Source organism: Stenella coeruleoalba (genome assembly GCF_951394435.1).
Source record: "Stenella coeruleoalba genome assembly, chromosome: 4".
Classification (NCBI taxonomy): Eukaryota; Metazoa; Chordata; class Mammalia; order Artiodactyla; family Delphinidae; genus Stenella; species Stenella coeruleoalba.
This window is the reverse complement of record NC_137149.1, coordinates 97,345,774-97,358,246: the sequence shown is the minus strand read 5'-3', so window position 1 is coordinate 97,358,246 and position 12,473 is coordinate 97,345,774. Positions and strand designations below refer to the sequence as shown.

Genomic DNA, 12,473 nt, shown 5'->3' with positions numbered 1-12,473 from the left:
GCAGCCTCACTTCAGTCTATTTTTGGACGATAGCTGTCATTTATAACTCTGCAGGTTTGTGAATTACAGTGCCCCTGAGCTCCTTTCTTCAACTCGCTTTCTTTTCAGCTGGCCGCAACACCGCAGGATGGCTTCAGGCCCTAATCTGCTTCTGGCACGGCACGCTGAGCCTTTGGTTATTTCCTCCTCCTGGTGGGAAATGAGAGTTAAATTTGCCCGTCCAGACACCTCCAGCTAGCCTCTCATTGGTTCTCGCTATTCCTGTTCATCTTCCGCAGAAATTGCAAACTGTGCCAAACAGGAGGTTAAAGGCGCTGACTCTCCAAGTGGGGAGAGTGTTAGTAAAGCGTCTGGAATGTTGCACCCGAGTACCAGGGGAGGAAAACTGAGACATATTTGAACATGTCTCCCGATCACATGGTTGATCATACTCTGGGTTCCACATGCATGTTTTAGCTGAAGGAAGAATACCTTAAACCTGGGTAGTTGAAACCCGTGGAATGGGTACCATGCAATATGACTTCAAAGGGTCTTCATTTGCTCACCGAACCTCTCCAATCCTATCACTGCTGCGTTTATGCCCCTGTACACACGCTTGATTCTCTTTTGGAGACATAGCAATCCATAGGTTTTAAGATACTTACTAGTCAGGTACATTCTTAGGCGTTTAATATGCGGTGTTGAGTCCATTTCGTTGAGCAAGGAGTAGCTCTTGTCTATTCCATATTTGGCTTAAGGAACTTTATCTGTGCTCATTTCAATCTCTGGTTTTATGCAGCACCCCAACTCACCTTTCCCCTTAAGCAAGCATAAGTTGGTTTTCTAAATTTGAGACCCTGTTCTGTTTTGGAATTCAGTTCCTGTGTAGCCAAGTTTACATTCCGTGTATTACTGATATCTTATGATGTTTCTTTTTCTGTGTGACTTATTTCAGTTAGAATCATCGTACCTGAATCCACTCATTATGCTGCTACGGTCCTGATGACATAGATTTCATTGCTGAGAGATACTGCATTGTACGTAAGTACCACAAGTTCTTTATCCATTTTTCACTTTCTGTGATATTGAACTTGTACGGTAAATGAGGTTCTTGTAAACAGAGGCATCCCAAACCTTGGGGTGGCTGTGTCTTTTTGATTTTAATTTCCCTAAGCTATAGGACCATAAGTGGCAGTGTCCTAGGCTCTGTTGCTTTGTTTTTTAGATGTTTCAGGAAACACCATACACTTCTCCCGAGTGTCTGTTGGCAATTTACATCCCGCCAATCAGCATAACAAGGCTCCCAGTTCTCCATGGCCTGTCCTGCCTTTCTGGATTTTACACTTTTTTCAGATGGCCCTTTTGACCGGGGGGAAGTGAGACTTCATTGTAGTGCAGATTTCCTTTGCAAGCTTGCTTGGTTGGCCAAAAAGGGCGTATGCGTTTTTTCCTGAATATATTCAGGAAAAAAAGCATACGCCCTTTTTGGCCAAGTGCATCATTGTGGACGTTCTGCCTCTTTTCCTATGCTTTCAATGCAATTCCAGTCTACCTCCTGAAATCGGTTTCCTGCAATTCTGCCCCACTTTCAAGTCCTCTTGGCAGCCATACTTCAGTCTATTTTTGGACGATAGCTGTCATTTATAACTCTGCAGGTTTGTGAATTACAGTGCCCCTGAGCTCCTTTCTTCAACTCGCTTTCTTTTGAGCTGCCCGCAACACCGCAGGATGGCTTCAGGCTCTAATCTGGTTCCGGCACGGCACGCTGAGCCTTTGGTTATTTCCTCTTCCTGGTGGGAAATGAGAGTTAAATTTGCCCGTCCAGACACCTCCAGCTAGCCTCTCATTGGTTCTCGCTATTCCTGTTCATCTTCCGCAGAAATTGGAAACTGGGCCAAACATGAGGTTAAAGGGACTGACTCTCCAAGTCGGGAGAGTGTTAGTAAAGCGTCTGGAATGTTGCACCCGAGTACCAGGGTACGAAAACTGAGAAATATTTGAACACGTCTCCCGATCACATGGTTGATCATACTCTAGGTTCCACATGCATGTTGTAGCTGAAGGAAGAATACCTTAAACCTGGGTAGTTGAAACCCGTGGAATGGGTACCATGCAATATGACTTCAAAGGGTCTTCATTTGCTCACCGAACCTCTCCAATCCTATCACTGCTGCGTTTATGCCCCTGTACACATGCTTGATTCTCTTTTGGAGACATAGCAATCCATAGGTTTTACGATACTTACTAGTCAGGTACATTGTTAGGCGTTTAATATGCGGTGTTGAGTCCATTTCGTTGAGCAAGGAGTAGCTCTTGTCTATTCCATATTTGGCTTAAGGAACTTTATCTGTGCTCATTTCAATCTCTGGTTTTATGCAGCACCCCAACTCACCTTTACCCTTAAGCAAGCATAAGTTGGTTTTCTAAATTTGAGACCCTGTTCTGTTCTGTAATTCAGTTCCTGTGTAGCCAAGTTTACATTCCGTGTATTACTGATATCTTATGATGTTTCTTTTTCTGTGTGACTTATTTCAGTTAGAATCATCATACCTGAATCCACTCATTGTGCTGCTAAGGGCCTGAATACACAGATTTCATTGCTGAGTGATATTGCTTTGTAAGTAAATACCACAACTTTTTTATCCATTTTTCACCTTCTGCGATTTTGAACTTGTACTGTAAACGAGGTTCTTGTAAACAGAGGCGTCCCAAACTTTGGGGTGGCTGTGTCTTTTTGATTTTAATTTCCCTAAGCTATAGGACCATAAGTGGAAATGCCCTACGCTCTGTTGCTTTGTTTTTTAGATGTTTCAGGAAACACCATACACTTCTTCTGAGTGTCTGTTGGCAATTTACATCCCGCCCATCAGCATAACAAGGCTCCCAGTTCTCCATGGCCTGTCCTGCCTTTCTGGATTTTACACTTTTCTCAGATGGCCCTTTTGACCGGGGAGAAGTGAGACTTCATTGTAGTGCAGATTTCATTTGCAAGCTTGCTTGGTTGGCCAAAAACGGCGTATGCGTTTTTTCCTGAATATATTCAGGAAAAACGCATACGCCCTTTTTGGCCAAGTGCATCATTGTGGACGTTCTGCCTCTTTTCCTATGCTTTCAATGCAATTCCAGTCTACCTCCTGAAATCGGTTTCCTGCAATTCTGCCCCGCTTTCAAGTCCTCTTGGCAGCTTACTTCAGTCTATTTTTGGACGATAGCTGTCATTTATAACTCTACAGGTTTGTGAATTACAGTGCCCCTGAGCTCCTTTCTTCAACTCGCTTTCTTGTGACCTGGCCGAAACACCGCAGGATGGCTTCAGGCCCTAATCTGGTTCTGGCACGGCATGCTGAGCCTTTGGTTATTTCCTCCTCCTGGTGGGAAATGAGAGTTAAATTTGCCCATCCAGACACCTCCAGCTAGCCTCTCATTGGTTCTCACTATTCCTGTTCATCTTCCGCAGAAACTGCAAACTGGGCCAAACAGGAGGTTAAAGGGACTGACTCTCCAAGTGGGGAGAGTGTTAGTAAAGCGTCTGGAATGTTGCACCCGAGTACCAGGGTACGAAAACTGAGACATATTTGAACACGTCTCCCGATCACACCGTTGATCATACTCTGGGTTCCACATGCATGTTTTAGCTGAAGGAAGAATACCTTAAACCTGGGTAGTTGAAACCCGTGGAATGCGTACCATGCAATATGACTTCAAAGGGTCTTCATTTGCTCACCGAACCTCTCCAATCCTATCACTGCTGCGTTTATGCCCCTGTACACACACTTGATTCTCTTTTGGAGACATAGCAACCCATAGGTTTTAAGATACTTACTAGTCAGGTACATTCTTAGGCGTTTAATATGCGGTGTTGAGTCCATTTCGTTGAGCAAGGAGTAGCTCTTGTCTATTCCATATTTGGCTTAAGGAACTTTATCTGTGCTCATTTCAATCCTTGGTTTTATGCAGCACCCCAACTCACCTTCCCCGTTACGCAAGCATAAGCTGGTTTTCTAAACTTGAGACACTGTTCTGTTTTGTAATTCAGTTCATGTGTAGCCAAGTTCACATTCTGTGTATTAGTGATATCTTATGATGTTTCTTTTCTGTGTGACTTATTTCAGTTCGAATCATCATACCTGAATCCACTCATTATGCTGCTACGGGCCTGATGACATAGATTTCATTGCTTAGTGATATTGCAGTGTACGTAAGTACCACAAGTTCTTTATCCATTTTTCACTTTCTGCGATATTGAACTTGTACGGTAAACGAGGTTCTTGTAAACAGAGGCGTCCCAAACTTTGGGGTGGCTGTGTCTTTTTGATTTTAATTTCCCTAAGCTATAGGACCATAAGTGGAAGTGCCCTAGGCTCTGTTGCTTTGTTTTTTAGATGTTTCAGGAAACACCATACACTTCTCCAGAGTGGCTGTTGGCAATTTACATCCCGCCCATCAGCATAAGAAGGCTCCCAGTTCTCCATGGCCTGTCGTGCCTTTATGGATTTTACACTTTTTTCAGATGGCCCTTTTGACCGGGGGGAAGTGAGACTTCATTGTAGTGCAGATTTCCTTTGCAAGCTTGCTTGGTTGGCCAAAAAGGGCGTATGCGTTTTTTCCTGAATATATTCAGGAAAAAACGCATACGCCCTTTTTGGCCAAGTGCATCATTGTGGACGTTCTGCCTCTTTTCCTATGCTTTCAATGCAATTCCAGTCTACCTCCTGAAATCGGTTTCCTGCAATTCTGCCCTGCTTTCAAGTCCTCTTGGCAACCTTACTTCAGTCTATTTTTGGACGATAGCTGTCATTTATAACTCTGCAGGTTTGTGAATTACAGTGCCCCTGAGCTCCTTTCTTCAACTCGCTTTCTTGTGAGCTGGCCGCAACACCGCAGGATGGCTTCAGGCCCTAATCTGGTTCCGGCACGGCACGCTGAGCCTTTGGTTATTTCCTCTTCCTGGTGGGAAATGAGAGTTAAATTTGCCCGTCCAGACACCTCCAGCTAGTCTCTCATTGGTTCTCCCTATTCCTGTTTATCTTCCGCAGAAATTGCAAACTGGGCCAAACAGGAGGTTAAAGGCGCTGACTCTCCAAGTAGGGAGAGTGTTAGTAAAGCGTCTGGAATGTTGCACCTGAGTACCAGGGGAGGAAAACTGAGACATATTTGAACACGTCTCCCGATCACACGGTTTATCATACTCTGGGTTCCACATGCATGTTTTACCTGAAGGAAGAATACCTTAAACCTGGGTAGTTGAAACCCGTGGAATGGGTACCATGCAATATGACTTCAAAGGGTCTTTATTTGCTCACCGAACCTCTCCAATCCTATCACTGCTGCGTTTATGCCCCTGTACACACGCTTGATTCTCTTTTGGAGACATAGCAATCCATAGGTTTTAAGATACTTACTAGTCAGGTACATTCTTAGGCGTTTAATATGGGGTGTTGAGTCCATTTCGTTGAGCAAGGAGTAGCTCTTGTCTATTCCATATTTGGCTTAAGGAACTTTATCTGTGCTCATTTCAATCTCTGGTTTTATGCAGCACCCCAACTCACCTTTCCCCTTAAGCAAGCATAAGGTGGTTTTCTAAATTTGAGACCCTGTTCTGTTTTGGAATTCAGTTCCTGTGTAGCCAAGTTTACATTCCGTGTATTAGTGATATCTTATGATGTTTCTTTTTCTGTGTGACTTATTTCAGTTAGAATCATCGTACCTGAATCCACTCATTATGCTGCTACGGTCCTGATGACATAGATTTCATTGCTGAGAGATACTGCATTGTACGTAAGTACCACAAGTTCTTTATCCATTTTTCACTTTCTGTGATATTGAACTTGTACGGTAAATGAGGTTCTTGTAAACAGAGGCATCCCAAACATTGGGGTGGCTGTGTCTTTTTGATTTTAATTTCCCTAAGCTATAGGACCATAAGTGGCAGTGTCCTAGGCTCTGTTGCTTTGTTTTTTAGATGTTTCAGGAAACACCATACACTTCTCCCGAGTGTCTGTTGGCAATTTACATCCCGCCCATCAGCATAACAAGGCTCCCAGTTCTCCATGGCCTGTCCTGCCTTTCTGGATTTTACACTTTTTTCAGATGGCCCTTTTGACCGGGGGGAAGTGAGACTTCATTGTAGTGCAGATTTCCTTTGCAAGCTTGCTTGGTTGGCCAAAAAGGGCGTATGCGTTTTTTCCTGAATATATTCAGGAAAAAACGCATACGCCCTTTTTGGCCAAGTGCATCATTGTGGACGTTCTGCCTCTTTTCCTATGCTTTCAATGCAATTCCAGTCTACCTCCTGAAATCGGTTTCCTGCAATTCTGCCCCACTTTCAAGTCCTCTTGGCAGCCATACTTCAGTCTATTTTTGGACGATAGCTGTCATTTATAACTCTGCAGGTTTGTGAATTACAGTGCCCCTGAGCTCCTTTCTTCAACTCGCTTTCTTGTGACCTGGCCGCAACACCGCAGGATGGCTTCAGGCCCTAATCTGGTTCCGGCACGGCACGCTGAGCCTTTGGTTAATTCCTCTTCCTGGTGGGAAATGAGAGTTAAATTTGCCCGTCCAGACACCTCCAGCTAGCCTCTCATTGGTTCTCGCTATTCCTGTTCATCTTCCGCAGAAATTGGAAACTGGGCCAAACATGAGGTTAAAGGGACTGACTCTCCAAGTCGGGAGAGTGTTAGTAAAGCATCTGGAATGTTGCACCCGAGTACCAGGGTACGAAAACTGAGAAATATTTGAACACGTCTCCCGATCACATGGTTGATCATACTCTAGGTTCCACATGCATGTTTTAGCTGAAGGAAGAATACCTTAAACCTGGAGAGATAAGACCCGTGTAATGGGTACCATGCAATATGACTTCAAAGGGTCTTCATTTGCTCACCGAACCTCTCCAATCCTATCACTGCTGCTTTTATGCCCCTGTACACATGCTTGATTCTCTTTCGGAGACATAGGAATCCATAGGCTTTAAGATACTTACTAGTCAGGTACATTCTTAGGCGTTTAATATGCGGTGTTGAGTCCATTTCGTTGAGCAAGGAGTAGCTCTTGTCTATTCCATATTTGACTTAAGGAACTTTATCTGTGCTCATTTCAATCTCTGGTTTTATGCAGCACCCCAACTCACCTTTACCCTTAAGCAAGCATAAGTTGGTTTTCTAAATTTGAGACCCTGTTCTGTTCTGTAATTCAGTTCCTGTGTAGCCAAGTTTACATTCCGTGTATTACTGATATCTTATGATGTTTCTTTTTCTGTGTGACTTATTTCAGTTAGAATCATCATACCTGAATCCACTCATTGTGCTGCTAAGGGCCTGATGACACAGATATCATTGCTGAGTGATATTGCTTTGTAAGTAAATACCACAACTTCTTTCTCCATTTTTCACTTTCTGCGATGTTGAACTTGTACTGTAAACGAGGTTCTTGTAAACAGAGCCGTTCGAAACTTTGGGGTGGCTGTGTCTTTTTGATTTTAATTTCCCTAAGCTATAGGACCATAAGTGGAAGTGCCCTAGGTTCTGTTGCTTTGTTTTTTAGATGTTTCAGGAAACACCATACACTTCTCCCGAGTGGTTGTTGGCAATTTACATCCCGCCCTTCAGCATAACAAGGCTCCCAGTTCTCCATGGCCTGTCCTGCCTTTCTGGATTTTACACTTTTTTCAGATGGCCCTTTTGACCGGGGGGAAGTGAGACTTCATTGTAGTGCAGATTTCCTTTGCAAGCTTGCTTGGTTTGCCAAAAAGGGCGTATGCGTTTTTTCCTGAATATATTCAGGAAAAAACGCATACGCCCTTTTTGGCCAAGTGCATCATTGTGGACGTTCTGCCTCTTTTCCTATGCTTTCAATGCAATTCCAGTCTACCTCCTGAAATCGGTTTCCTGCAATTCTGCCCCGCTTTCAAGTCCTCTTGGCAGCCTTACTTCAGTATATTTTTGGACGATAGCTGTCATTTATAACTCTGCAGGTTTGTGAATTACAGTGCCCCTGAGCTCCTTTCTTCAACTCGCTTTCTTTTGAGCTGGCCGCAACACCGCAGGATGGCTTCAGGCCCTAATCTGGTTCCGGTACGGCACGCTGAGCCTTTGGTTATTTCCTCTTCCTGGTGGGAAATGAGAGTTAAATTTGCCCGTCCAGACACCTCCAGCTAGCCTCTCATTGGTTCTCGCTATTCCTGTTCATCTTCCGCAGAAATTGCAAACTGGGCCAAACAGGAGGTTAAAGGCACTGACTCTCCAAGTCGGGAGAGTGTTAGTAAAGCGTCTGGAATGTTGCACCCGAGTACCAGGGGAGGAAAACTTAGACATATTTGAACACGTCTACCGATCACATGGTTGATCATACTCTGGGTTCCACATGCATGTTTTAGCTGAAGGAAGAATACCTAAAACCTGGGTAGTTGAAACCCGTGGAATGGGTACAATGCAATATGACTTCAAAGGGTCTTCATTTGCTCACCGAACCTCTCCAATCCTATCACTGCTGCGTTTATGGCCCTGTACACATGCTTGATTCTCTTTCGGAGACATAGCAATCTATAGGTTTTAAGATACTTACAAGTCAGGTACATTCTTAGGCGTTTAATATGCGGTGTTGAGTCCATTTCGTTGAGCAAGGAGTAGCTCTTGTCTATTACATATTTGGCTTAAGGAACTTTATCTGTGCTCATTTCAATCTCTGGTTTTATGCAGCACCCCAACTCACCTTTACCCTTAAGCAAGCATAAGTTGGTTTTCTAAATTTGAGACCCTGTTCTGTTCTGTAATTCAGTTCCTGTGTAGCCAAGTTTACATTCCGTGTATTACTGATATCTTATGATGTTTCTTTTTCTGTGTGACTTATTTCAGTTAGAATCATCATACCTGAATCCACTCATTGTGCTGCTAAGGGCCTGATGACACAGATTTCATTGCTGAGTGATATTGCTTTGTAAGTAAATACCACAACTTCTTTATCCATTTTTCACTTTCTGCGATGTTGAACTTGTAATGTAAACGAGGTTCTTGTAAACAGAGCCGTTCCAAACTTTGGGGTGGCTGTGTCTTTTTGATTTTAATTTCCCTAAGCTATAGGACCATAAGTGGAAGTGCCCTAGGTTCTGTTGCTTTGTTTTTTAGATGTTTCAGGAAACACCATACACTTCTCCCGAGTGGTTGTTGGCAATTTACATCCCGCCCATCAGCATAACAAGGCTCCCAGTTCTCCATGGCCTGTCCTGCCTTTCTGGATTTTACACTTTTTTCAGATGGCCCTTTTGACCGGGGGGAAGTGAGACTTCATTGTAGTGCAGATTTCCTTTGCAAGCTTGCTTGGTTGGCCAAAAAGGGCGTATGCATTTTTTCCTGAATATATTCAGGAAAAAACGCATACGCCCTTTTTGGTCAAGTGCATCATTGTGGACGTTCTGCCTCTTTTCCTATGCTTTCAATGCAATTCCAGTCTACCTCCTGAAATCGGTTTCCTGCAATTCTGCCCCGCTTTCAAGTCCTCTTGGCAGCCTTACTTCAGTCTATTTTTGGACGATAGCTGTCATTTATAACTCTGCAGGTTTGTGAATTACAGTGCCCCTGAGCTCCTTTCTTCAACTCGCTTTCTTGTGACCTGGCCGTAACACCGCAGGATGGCTTCAGGCCCTAATCTGGTTCTGGCCCGGCATGCTGAGCCTTTGGTTAATTCCTCTTCCTGGTGGGAAATGAGAGTTAAATTTGCCCGTCCAGACACCTCCAGCTAGCCTCTCATTGGTTCTCGCTATTCCTGTTCATCTTCCGCAGAAATTGCAAACTGGGCCAAACAGGAGGTTAAAGGGACTGACTCTCCAAGTCGGGAGAGTGTTAGTAAAGCGTCTGGAATGTTGCACCCGAGTACCAGGGGAGGAAAACTGAGACATATTTGAACACGTCTCCCGTTCACATGGTTGATCATACTTGGGTTCCACATGCATGTTTTAGCTGAAGGAAGAATACCTTAAACCTGGAGAGATAAGACCCGTGTAATGGGTACCATGCAATATGACTTCAAAGGGTCTTCATTTGCTCACCGAACCTCTCCAATCCTATCACTGCTGCTTTTATGCCCCTGTACACATGCTTGATTCTCTTTTGGAGACATAGGAATCCATAGGCTTTAAGATACTTACTAGTCAGGTACATTCTTAGGCGTTTAATATGGGGTTTTGATTTTCCTGAATATATTCAGGAAAATCTGGAGAGTTAAGACCCGTGTAAAGGGTACCATGCAATATGACTTCAAAGCGTCTTCATTTGCTCACCGAACCTCTGCAATCCTATCACTGCTGCGTTTATGCCCCTGTACACATGCTTGATTCTCTTTCGGAGACATAGCAATCCATAGGTTTTAAGATACTTACTAGTCAGGTACATTCTTAGGCGTTTAATATGCGGTGTTGAGTCCATTTCGTTGAGCAAGGAGTAGGTCTTGTCTATTCCATATTTGACTTAAGGAACTTTATCTGTGCTCATTTCAATCTCTGGTTTTATGCAGCACCCCAACTCACCTTTACCCTTAAGCAAGCATAAGTTGGTTTTCTAAATTTGAGACCCTGTTCTGTTCTGTAATTCAGTTTCTGTGTAGCCAAGTTTACATTCCGTGTATTACTGATATCTTATGATGTTTCTTTTTCTGTGTGACTTATTTCAGTTAGAATCATCATACCTGAATCCACTCATTGTGCTGCTAAGGGCGTGATGACACAGATTTCATTGCTGAGTGATATTGCTTTGTAAGTAAATACCACAACTTCTTTATCCATTTTTCACTTTCTGCGATGTTGAACTTGTACTGTAAACGAGGTTCTTGTAAAGAGAGCCGTTCCAAACTTTGGGGTGGCTGTGTCTTTTTGATTTTAATTTCCCTAAGCTATAGGACCATAAGTGGAAGTGCCCTAGGTTCTGTTGCTTTGTTTTTTAGATGTTTCAGGAAACACCATACACTTCTCCCGAGTGGTTGTTGGCAATTTACATCCCGCCCATCAGCATAACAAGGCTCTCAGTTCTCCATGGCCTGTCCTGCCTTTCTGGATTTTACACTTTTTTCAGATGGCCCTTTTGACCGGGGGGAAGTGAGACTTCATTGTAGTGCAGATTTCCTTTGCAAGCTTGCTTGGTTGGCCAAAAAGGGCGTATGCGTTTTTTCCTGAATATATTCAGGAAAAAACGCATACGCCCTTTTTGGCCAAGTGCATCATTGTGGACGTTCTGCCTCTTTTCCTATGCTTTCAATGCAATTCCAGTCTACCTCCTGAAATCGGTTTCCTGCAATTCTGCCCCGCTTTCAAGTCCTCTTGGCAGCCTTACTTCAGTCTATTTTTGGACGATAGCTGTCATTTATAACTCTGCAGGTTTGTGAATTACAGTGCCCCTGAGCTCCTTTCTTCAACTCGCTTTCTTGTGACCTGGCCGCAACACCGCAGCATGGCTTCAGGCCCTAATCTGGTTCTGGCATGGCACGCTGAGCCTTTGGTTAATTCCTCTTCCTGGTAGGAAATGAGAGTTAAATTTGCCTGTCCAGACACCTCCAGCTACTCTCCATTTGTTCTCGCTATTCCTCTTCATCTTCCGCAGAAATTGCAAATTGTGCCAAACAGGAGGTTAAAGGCGCTGACTCTCCAAATGGGGAGAGTGTTAGTAAAGCGTCTTGAATATTGCACCCGAGTACCAGGGGAGGAAAACTGAGACATATTTGAACACATCTCCCGTTCACATGGTTGATCATACTTGGGTTCCACATGCATGTTTTAGCTGAAGGAAGAATACCTTAAACCTGGAGCGTTGAGACCCGTGTAATGGGTACCATGCAATATGACTTCAAAGGGTCTTCATTTGCTCACCGAACCTCTCCAATCCTATCACTGCTACGTTTATGCCCCTGTACACATGCTTGATTCTCTTTTGGAGACATAGCAATCCATAGGTTTTACGATACTTACTAGTCAGGTACATTCTTAGGCGTTTAATATGCGGTGTTGAGTCCATTTCGTTGAGCAAGGAGTAGCTCTTGTCTATTCCATATTTGGCTTAAGGAACTTTATCTGTGCTCATTTCAATCTCTGGTTTTATGCAGCACCACAACTCCCCTTTACCCTTAAGCAAGCATAAGTTGGTTTTCTAAATTTGAGACCCTGTTCTGTTCTGTAATTCAGTTCCTGTGTAGACAAGTTTACATTCCGTGTATTACTGATATCTTATGATGTTTCTTTTTCTGTGTGACTTATTTCAGTTAGAATCATCATACCTGAATCCACTCATTGTGCTGCTAAGGGCCTGATGACACAGATTTCATTGCTGAGTGATATTGCTTTGTAAGTAAATACCACAACTTCTTTCTCCATTTTTCACTTTCTCCGATGTTGAACTTGTACTGTAAACGAGGTTCTTGTAAACAGAGCCGTTCCAAACTTTGGGGTGGCTGTGTCTTTTTGATTTTAATTTCCCTAAGCTATAGGACCATAAGTGGAAGTGCCCTAGGTTCTG

General features: G+C 43.6%; 1 long non-coding RNA gene across 1 annotated transcript in view; it reads left to right on the top strand.

Moving 5' to 3' along the window:
* LOC307185421 overlaps window positions 1-12,473 on the top strand; it is a 1,499,986-nt gene that overhangs the window by 1,392,474 nt on the left and 95,039 nt on the right. The gene's annotated exons all lie outside the window — the stretch shown is intronic.